The sequence below is a fragment of the Branchiostoma floridae genome, chromosome 15 (assembly GCF_000003815.2).
Source record: "Branchiostoma floridae strain S238N-H82 chromosome 15, Bfl_VNyyK, whole genome shotgun sequence".
NCBI lineage: Eukaryota > Metazoa > Chordata > Leptocardii > Amphioxiformes > Branchiostomatidae > Branchiostoma > Branchiostoma floridae.
The window spans coordinates 3,119,317-3,129,364 of NC_049993.1; positions in this window are offsets into that span (position 1 = coordinate 3,119,317).

Sequence of the window (10,048 nt, forward strand, 5' to 3'; positions counted from 1 at the left end):
GAAGGGAATCAGAGCAGAGGGTAACATCATTAAAACAAATGAAAGAAGCTCTGAAAAGTCACCAACACCGTAAACGCCACCAAGATCAGAAAGAATCGTTATTCGATGATTCTGACCAGTTGGCTCTGAATGACATTCTTGGCACTGTGAAGACATTAAAACACATCAGAAAAGAGTTACAAAATGATGGAACGGTTCCCGGATTTGTGGCCGAAATGAATTCCATGTTGGTAGATGAAGCCGGTTTCTCCACTCTCTATGAAATGACAGTAGACAGAGGGTCAGATTACTTGAAAGATTTGCGCAGGCAAGGGGTTGGTGACTCAGATATAATAAAGTACGGTTTTGTTTTGGTTCTCATCCCTCATCTCTGTCACCTTTCTGAACAAGCTGTCAAAGTGATGAGGCAGCGTCCCTTGCCTAAAATGGAAAACCCTCGTGCAAAAGGTAGGTATAGCAAACACATGCACTACTCCATACATCTATACATTGATTAATAACATTTTCTATCTTATCTCTATCTGTATAACCGGCCAACATGGCCAATCTTCGGCTCAGCACAGGATATTCTCTTTCATCGTTACACATTACCGTCTTCAATAACATCTTTTTACTCTGAGTTAGTATTTTACAGGCTTCATTATCATATAGCCAGACTAAACGATGCCAACCAATCAGAAGTCCCCATTTCATATCAATTATGACGCAGTTAAGTAATTTAAGTGCCACAACCGGTATTTAATGACTTTCTAGCGTCCCGTCGTTGGTGTATATGAATCTGACCTTCTGACTGGTCAATGCCCAGTGCATATCTCCTTCTGATTGGCGGCGGTCCTTTGTGTTTCTTTCTCTAATTGGTTCTGGTTGTTCATTTGCACCAAAACTACTGTTATAAATACCTAACTGCAATTCTGAGACATTGCCCAAATGTATCAAAGTATAACTTGATAGTGCCATGAAGGCAGTAATTTGTATTTCTTATTTGCATATTCCAGTTCGGATAGGCTACATGGATATGGTAATGACGTTATGAACCCACCTGTCTTCGGTGTTTATGGTGTCATAACGCCTTGGGGCGGGGCACCTTTAATTAGTGCATGTCAAACTGACGGAATATATAAATGAAGGCAGTAAACATAAACATGATTCTGTCTCCAGTCATGTTTAACTTTCATTTTTATGTATCTATATATTTAGATTGATTGCTGTGCTTTTTAAAGATCAATCATACTTGTACAATACAGACGAGGTCAAGCCACCTAGTGATGAGGATGAAGACCATGATCATGACGAGCAGGAGGAAGACCCACTAGCTGAAAGGTTTTCTGACTTAATGGATTGTAGTGTTGAAATCTCTATACGAGTTGAAATCTCACTGGCAAGGGCAAAGTAGAAGACGAAAAAAACGACATGAGCATAATAAAAGTCTTAAAGACAGGGTATTAAACCAGGAATTAAAGCAAACGTTCTTTTCTTAAAGCAGCCAACCGGTTTATTCTATACGCTAGGCAAAGTAAAACAATAACATACGTTATAAAGTTTTAATCTCTTGAAAACTTAATTTTTACAATGAATGCGCACGTGGTTGCAAATAATTCTCATTTCACGGACCTTTGAATTTAGAGAACTATGTCAAATAGCCTCAAATTTTGGGCTAGAACGCTGACATTTAAATTTCTATCAATCATTTGGTAAGAGTCTAATGTCAAAATTCTAAACTGATACAAAGCTCTATAGAGGAACTCACGTTTTTATGTCTTTTGTCCTGGAGATGCTTTGGTCTTGGTTTTCTGGTAGCAGATAACTTACGCCGTTGAGAAGAAGTGCTGTAGTCATAGATTTAGCCCCCCTAGCAGCTTGGTCAAAAACTGTTTAGCAAATTTGGAGGAAATCAATCCAAGAATAAGTTCATGCGTTTCTATGATTATAGTACAATGCTAAACATTCTAATAACACAAAGGTATACAAACACGATGGTAAAATTTGGCCCCAAAATTTCCAGACTTCTATGTGGGGATTTAGAACACGAATCATGTTCCATCGAACAGAACGCTGGCGTGATCGAACAGAACGGGCGTTCTATTTGGGGTCATCCGAGGTCACCCACAGGTTGTTACAGTAAACACGCAGAAAACACCCTCATTTTCCCGGGTGCCGTGCGTCAGAAGAAAAACAAACATTTTCACAAATATAAACCGTTATTTGGAGGTATGTCCAGAAAAGGGGTAATTGTACGAAGTTAGTGTGTACGAACTTGTACGAAGTTAAAGGTAGATATAGACCGTAATCGGTAAACTTCGGAAGTTTTAAGTGACGTCATCTAACTTTGTACAGGTAGGCAGGGTTGGTGTACGATGTACGATGTACGAACTTAAAAAATCTAACTTAGTACAGAGGGGCAGGGTTGATGTACGATGTACGATGTACGAACTTAAAAAATCTAACTTAGTACAGAGGGGCAGGGTTGATGTACGATGTACGATGTACGAACTTAAAAAAATCTAACTTAGTACAGAGGGGCAGGGTTGATGTACGATGTACGATGTACGAACTTAAAAAAATCCAACTTAGTACATAGGGGCAGGGTTGGTGTACGATGTACGATGTACGAACTTAAAAAATCTAACTTAGTACATAGGGGCAGGGTTGATGTACGATGTACGATGTACGAACTTAAAAATCTAACTTAGTACAGAGGGGCAGGGTTGGTGCACGATGTACGATAGACTTTAAAATAAAGAGTTAGATTTTTGAAACATATGTTACATAGTCTTGTATTATTTGTCCTCTCCCTTTCATGTTACCAAAAATTAGTTCGTAGACAAGAATTTGCAATAAACTATTCTTTGATTTATTTTACCAATGGCTACTACTTTTCCACCAACCCTTTGAGTAAAGAGGCATCGGCTTAGTAAAGGAATTGGTTTCGTGGGAGATTGATGGAGTGAATGAGTGTATAATGTTGTGTCTTTATTGCATGTTGAGTACGTACTCGCTGACATGGCACAGTGCTAAGTTCATTACCAAAGCTATTCTACGTCATGTTATAGGTATAAACTTTAATCTTTAAGTGGCGTAATATTTATCATGATATATTACTATCAACATTTATTAGAATTCTAGAAAAACTTTACCTTTCCTACTTAAAGATAGATACTGACGTGTGTAAACAAGTGTTCGGTTGGTTGTCTAGGTACAGCAGGATGACAAAGCACATGAGTCGTGAAAGATTCATCTTCTTCCTGCTGTACCTAGCCCATCTACACAATGTTCGAGAAGAGAGAAAACTGGAGAGAGCAGGCCTGCTGACCTTGTAAATTATCAAAAATAATGTTCAACAAAAGATCAATGCAATACATGTTGCATTTTTATTATTTTCAGACAAAACATCGTTATTCTACATGTTTCACATTTACCATGTGCGACAGGTGAAAGTAGAATAGAATGCTGCGTACAGCGTTAGCATAACCCACAGCATAGTCAAAATATCTTAACTTCGTACATAGTACATCGTACATTAGGTCCGCCCCATGTACGAACTTAGCATAACCCACAAAATAGAAAAATCTTAACTTCGAACATCGTACATCGTACATTAGGTCCGCCCCATGTACGAACTTAGCATAACCCACAAAGTAGAAAACGTATTAACTTCGAACATCGTGCATCGTACATTAGGTCCGCCCCATGTACGAACTTAGCGTAGCTACGTCACAGATAGTTGTCGACGTTTCCCGAACTTTGCCGACAGCGGTTGTCGGAAGTTGTCGGAAGCTAGAAGTTGTCGGAAATTACGTGTGACGTAGGCTGATCCAAACTTCGTACATTTCTGGACATGTATGGTTATTTGGCAAGCTTAGTTTTGCTGCCGCTTAGTTTGGAACATGTGACATGTAACAAAGCTGCCGGCGTCATTATTGGTGACCTTGAATGTTACAACACTTGTTTACGGCGGTATCAATTACTCTATGCCACTATCAGTGCGACTTGACATAGGACCAAACATGGTATTTAAATCGCTTGCAAAACGCGTGCAAATCAACTCTTTCAGGACTTATATTGTCGACAACTAATATATCCAGCTTTGTGTCTTAGGGATTTTTGGAACATGGAGGCAATTTTGAATTACGAGTCTTTGAGTGTGAAATCTTGAAAAAATGACGATTTTTCGACCTTATATTGGCTGTAAAAATAGTTTTAAGTAGAAGTTGAAAAATCCCTAAGACAGAAAGTTTAATCTTAATATCATTACCTATATGAAATAAAAGATTTGGATTTTCAGTCAACTTTAGGACCAATCTAAATATGGTATTTGTTTTTTTGGCCCACCGAACACCCTTTCTAAATCAACCAACTATGCACATTTCAGAGGACATTGAGACAAAACTGTGTAGCACACGTACACGGTAAGATTTGACGTTTACACACTGCCAGTTTTCATTTTATATCGACGAGGGACGTGCGAGAGGTTGTTTTTCAAACTATCATGATATTTTAGAAGATGTTTCAGGCACCGTCAGCCCTCCGCGGGGACCGCGCGGGAGCCCCGGTAACCCGATACTCTGCGTTCGAATGGAAACTTTTCGGCCAAATTCGACCATCGTGCACAGATCAAATTTTATTGACCACTTTCGCTTTCTTCAGGGTAAAAACTTATATCCAATCATTTCAGAATGTACACTCGTGAGATCTAAAGACACGTGAAATTATGAACAGGTGATCTTGCGGATGCATGGCGACAGTAATTGGTCAAAACTGACAAAAGTGGCCAGAAGTTTTTAACGCACACCGTCTTTGTTCAGTGAGTGCTCTAATTTGTATGATTGTTGCCGTGTAAGTCGCTTGCACCATGGTACACCTAAAGAAATGCAATCAAACAGTTGTTTATGGTAAATGATGGGAATCACTTTACATATCGTACTGTATTGTATTTAATAATATTTTATTTCATGGTATGCTGATTTTAAATGTATTTTAAGTCTAACATCAATTCAGCCTCTGGGCTGTCAGTGTTAGATTCTGAGTGTTTCTCTTCTCAATAAAGCCTTTAAAAACACACACAATACATGCACATTACGATATACTCATATTTTTACTGCAGTGGCTATATGGAGAATGATGAAGAGCGAGAGCATGAGGAGGCTTCAGGTGGTCAGGAGGAAGAGAGAATAACTCTGAAGGACTTATCGGACCAGGTAGAAAATATAGGGCGAAAGTTTGACCAGAAGTTTGACAGTTTGAGTCAAAAACTCGATCAGCAAAATGAAGACATCAAAGGCAGTCTGCTTGATGTTTCGAGACACCTCAACGATATAAAGCAGGCCCTGGGAGGACAAACAGAGATGATGACCAAAGTCAGTGAGTTAGAGAAAAGAGTAAGGAATCTCTTGATTCAAGAGATCGACAGAACTACAATCAAAGGGAAAATAAAAGACATAGAAAGTAAGTATATGTCTGATATATATAAGTCAAATTAAGTTTTTATGCTGATTTCAGAGGAATTTAAAGAAATTATACATGCCTAGTCAATAGTAATACTGCAGTGGTCAAATCGTTCATGATTGCATTGCACACGGTGGTCAAATACGGGCTCAAAACCTCCCATGTCTAGCCGAATTCGAACCTTGTTCCACGATGTTCGATCTGACGCAATTCGAACCAAACCCGTGTTCTATTTGGGGTCATCTGCGGTCGTTGCCGGTAAACACTGCTGTCTTGCTTTTTTCCCAAAACTACCTTGAACTATCCAGAAAAGATAGTTTTCACCAATATAAACAATTTTCTGGACATTACATACATGCTATCACTTCATTTGGGACCTGTAACATTTAACTGATGTTTGTGTTGGTGACCTTGAATATTAGATGTGTTGTTTACACCGGTATCAATTACACCCTCCCGCTATCCGTGCGGCATGACATGCGTGCAAACATCGTTTAAGATCGCGACCAAGAAGAGTCCAAATAAACTCCTTGATGGCTCAAAATAACCGCAATGGTTTTCCCGAGATTTCTATTTTTTGGGATTTTTAGAAAATGACTTCGATTATCAATTATTGGTAATTATTACAGTAAACTGTTACTTTGCTTAAGATAAAAAAATTTAAAAATCCCCAAAACAAAAAAGTCTTATTTTCCTCATAGATGACGAAAAATATAAAAATCGTGAATTTTTGATGACATATGCAGCCCATCTTATCAAGAGTTTGTTTAAATTAAAGCGGCCTTCCTGAAAACAGAAAATGAGAGTCTTTTTGAGCAACATCGAAACAAAACAGCTATTTAAATTCAAACGACAGGATTCAAAGTATGTAGAATTACTAATTTAATCTTATTTTGAAAACTATTTCTTTGTCAAAACATTTTGTTTATTTTCAAATACTTTACGGGTTCCGGGGCGGAGTTTAAATCTGACCGGAGTTGGCGTAGGGGTATGGTAATAGGCCGGAAGTGCGGTTCGGTTTCCTATGTTTTGGTCCCGATTTCCATAAAATCGTTATAGCTGTGTATGAATCTTTTTATTTTTTGATAAGCCTGTTACTTGTAGCATTTATTGGTGGCGTATTGTTGATCGTGCAGCGAAGACTTTGTGGTACTATTTCGTGCCATCGGCAATGTGACCTTTTCGCCTGATGACCCGGATCGTGCGTTGTATGTGCGCCATGAGTGGGTCGGGGTGATCGTAGATTGCGGAAAAGTTATCTCATGGAATTTTTTCATTTTTCAGATTTATGAAGTAATGATGTTTATTGGTTTCTAGGCGGTTTTCCTGAGAAAACTCGTTTTTTTTCGCGCAGTCGTGTTTAGAAAATGCTTAAAAATAACACATTTTTCAAAAAGTTAGTTTTTTCGTCATTATTCACCCAAAATATTGTAGAAATAGAAACCAGTAAATCATTGAATCACGAAGCTGCATGACACCACTTCCCATCAGAGTAATGAAAAATGTCGGCCCATGTTCCGTAAGAAAATCACAGCCATTCAGGCCGAGGGTGTCAAATTTGCCACGATATCGTGAAAAAAAACTCCGGTCCGAGACCAAAAGTTGGTCTCCAGTAACCCGATATTCTGTCAAACGCGCCAAGCAACGGGAAAGAATACCCTAACAACCGACCGCCGTGCCCTGTCATGAAAATGTCTCAACTGACACATATTCGCTCTAAGTAGCGTTGCAGACTACATATTCGACTTTCAGTGGAGTTAACTGATTCGTGAAACGTCTAGATATTGTTCTTGATATTTCAGGTGAAGTAGTCGACCTTAAAGAAAAGTTCCAGGGGGGAGACAAGGAGATCCAGGCTGGTTTAGCACAGATGAATGATCATCTCCATGACATGCTGATGAAGCTGGAGCGTGATTCTATGGGTGAGTGGAATCCAATGTCCTATGTTCTTGGCTTTCTGATTGTACCAACAGGGGTGCCTAAGTAATAATACGATCCTTGCGTAAAACATACGAGCCTTACGGAAAACATACGATCCACTACTAAGAAACATACGATCCTTGCGGAAATCATACGATCCACTACTAGGAAACATACGATCCTTACAGAAAACATACGATCCTTACTAATTTCCTGTACCACGTGACATCAGCGCCAAATTCAATATGGTGGACTCTGGAGCACAATGATATGCCGCCTACGAAGCCGGCATTATTGTAGGTTGGGGTTTTGGTGTTTAGCAGGACATGATAAGCCCGTACACGAAGATATCGTAACGAATAGTGAGCAATCCCGAGGCCACCATAGTGAATCTGCCGCTTGTGTGACGTGACCCGAGCGTTGGTCCAAAAGATTAGTAAGGATCGTATGTTTCCCGTAAGGATCGTATGTTTCTAGTAGTGGATCGTATGTTTTCTGTAAGGATTGATGTTTCCTAGTAGTGGATCGTATGATTTCCGTAAGGATCGTATGTTTCTTAGTAGTGGATCGTATGTTTTCCGTAAGGATCGTATGTTTTCCGTAAGGATCGTATGATTACTTAGGCACCCCTGACCAAGTTAAGTGAAATGTAAATATGCTCAGATCACTATATTAATTATATGTTTAAGATGGCGAATGGATAAAAAGAATGACTTCGCAGAGTCTGCAGATATTTTCAGTGTTCACTAACCCTCTTAATATATAGTATCATGTATGTGCTGATCATGATCAGTGCATTGATGTAGAACAAGGCACTGTAAAGCACATTTAGCCAGAAGCATGCTGTTATAGAATCTTAGCTCATGTACAATCACAATACTGCATGCTGATTTCCCTGTTCTTGTTTAGTAAAGAGGGCACATGGGGTGCAGTTTAACCCTCAAACCACCGTATGGGGTCAAAACTGACAAATTTCCTCCCAAGAGTTTGTTTGTATATATGTCTTATAACTTCTCATATGTTTTTATCAAGATTGGCTCATTGTTAATTGAGTTATCCTAGAAAGTTTATGTATGGTCCAGTGGGGTCAAAACTGACCCCAGCATTTTTAAACAAACTTCTGAGGCCCATAACTAAACTACTCATCGTATGATCACGAAATTTGTAGAGAATGATGTACCTGTGAAACGAAATTTTTGGTAGAACTTTCTTGTCATTATCATGTTGTTTGACGACGCCGTGACGTCATTTAGCTTAAATTGGCCGCCATCTTTGACTTTGACTCATTACGTCATCAAACTAGCATAAATTTTGAATATTGAATCATGAAATTTACGCTGAATTCGATAAGATTCCATGAACAAGTGTGGTTTGCCAAGAGAATCTTAAAATGTCGACGTTTATGCCAAAATTAGAAAATTTCGTAATAGATATGTATGTCAGAATTCCGTTGCCATTGCAACTTAAAAATGATGATTTTTTTATTCACTTAAATTGTTTGCTTTTAAAATTTTCTGAAAAGGGACCAAGTTTGGCGGCCCTAGCATAAGCCATTCAGGTACTATGCGATATTGCAATTGGTGCAGAAATAAAAAAAAACTATACTACCAGGTCTGAATAGCGTTAGTGCAAAAAGTGGTGCTAATGATCTTTTGCATAAATTATGATAACGGAGTAGAATTATTTTCACCTAATCATGTCAAACTGGCCCACATAGATTAATGAAACTATACCTATAAGCAAATCACAAAAAAGTGTCACAAAAAAACAGTATTTGTACAAAACGTTATGGGGTCAGGTTTGACCCCATACGGTAATCTACGTCACAAAAAGGGTACGGTGGTTTGAGGGTTGATACTTTAAACTACTAATATTTTCTAATGCTTAGTGAACTTATTCTTTTATTTATCCTGCAGAACAACAACAGCTATCTGCGGCTATTGACTTAGTAAAAAACGAGTTGGAATTCCGTTATTTTGAGAAATTAGCCCTGGAGTTAGGATTCAATCACGATGAGATTATACAAATCCGAAGCACAACTCCAGATAAATCTGATATTAAGCAACAAAAGTCAGAGCTTCTCCGGAGGTGGAGCAGACGAAGGGGCTGCACAGCAAAAAGCCTAGCACTTGCCTGTAGAAACATTGGTCTTCCTACACTGGCAGACAACATTATTGGGATCCTTGGTGCCTCAAGTGGAGGTAAAATACATTTTGATTACTTTGAATTAAAGTTCACTTGTTATATGATGCAAGATTAGAACATAGTATTGCACAGACATCCTAGACCGCGAACCCTGCACATTCGAACGAGGAGTTAGAGATGCTATATTAGAGAGAATATACAATCCCACCCTCATCAGGAAATGGGGGGGGGGGGGCTAACAATGGAAGTTCCCGGGCCTGGTACTAGGGATTTAGCCCGCCGCGCGACAAAATGTTAGCTCCTGTAAGACAAACTACCGGAGCTGATTGACTTATTTGCATCAACATCGTATTTGTCTTCAGCTCCATCGAATATCATTTCATAGTGTGGATATAAAATCGTTTCTACCGGATCTCTCCAGTGTCATTGGATAAAAAAATATAGCATGTCCAAAATCATATGCAGTTGCTTATTATAAGTAACTGCCTTATAGGGCATCTTATTACCCTAATGTCTAACCTTCATCTAAATACCATTTCAT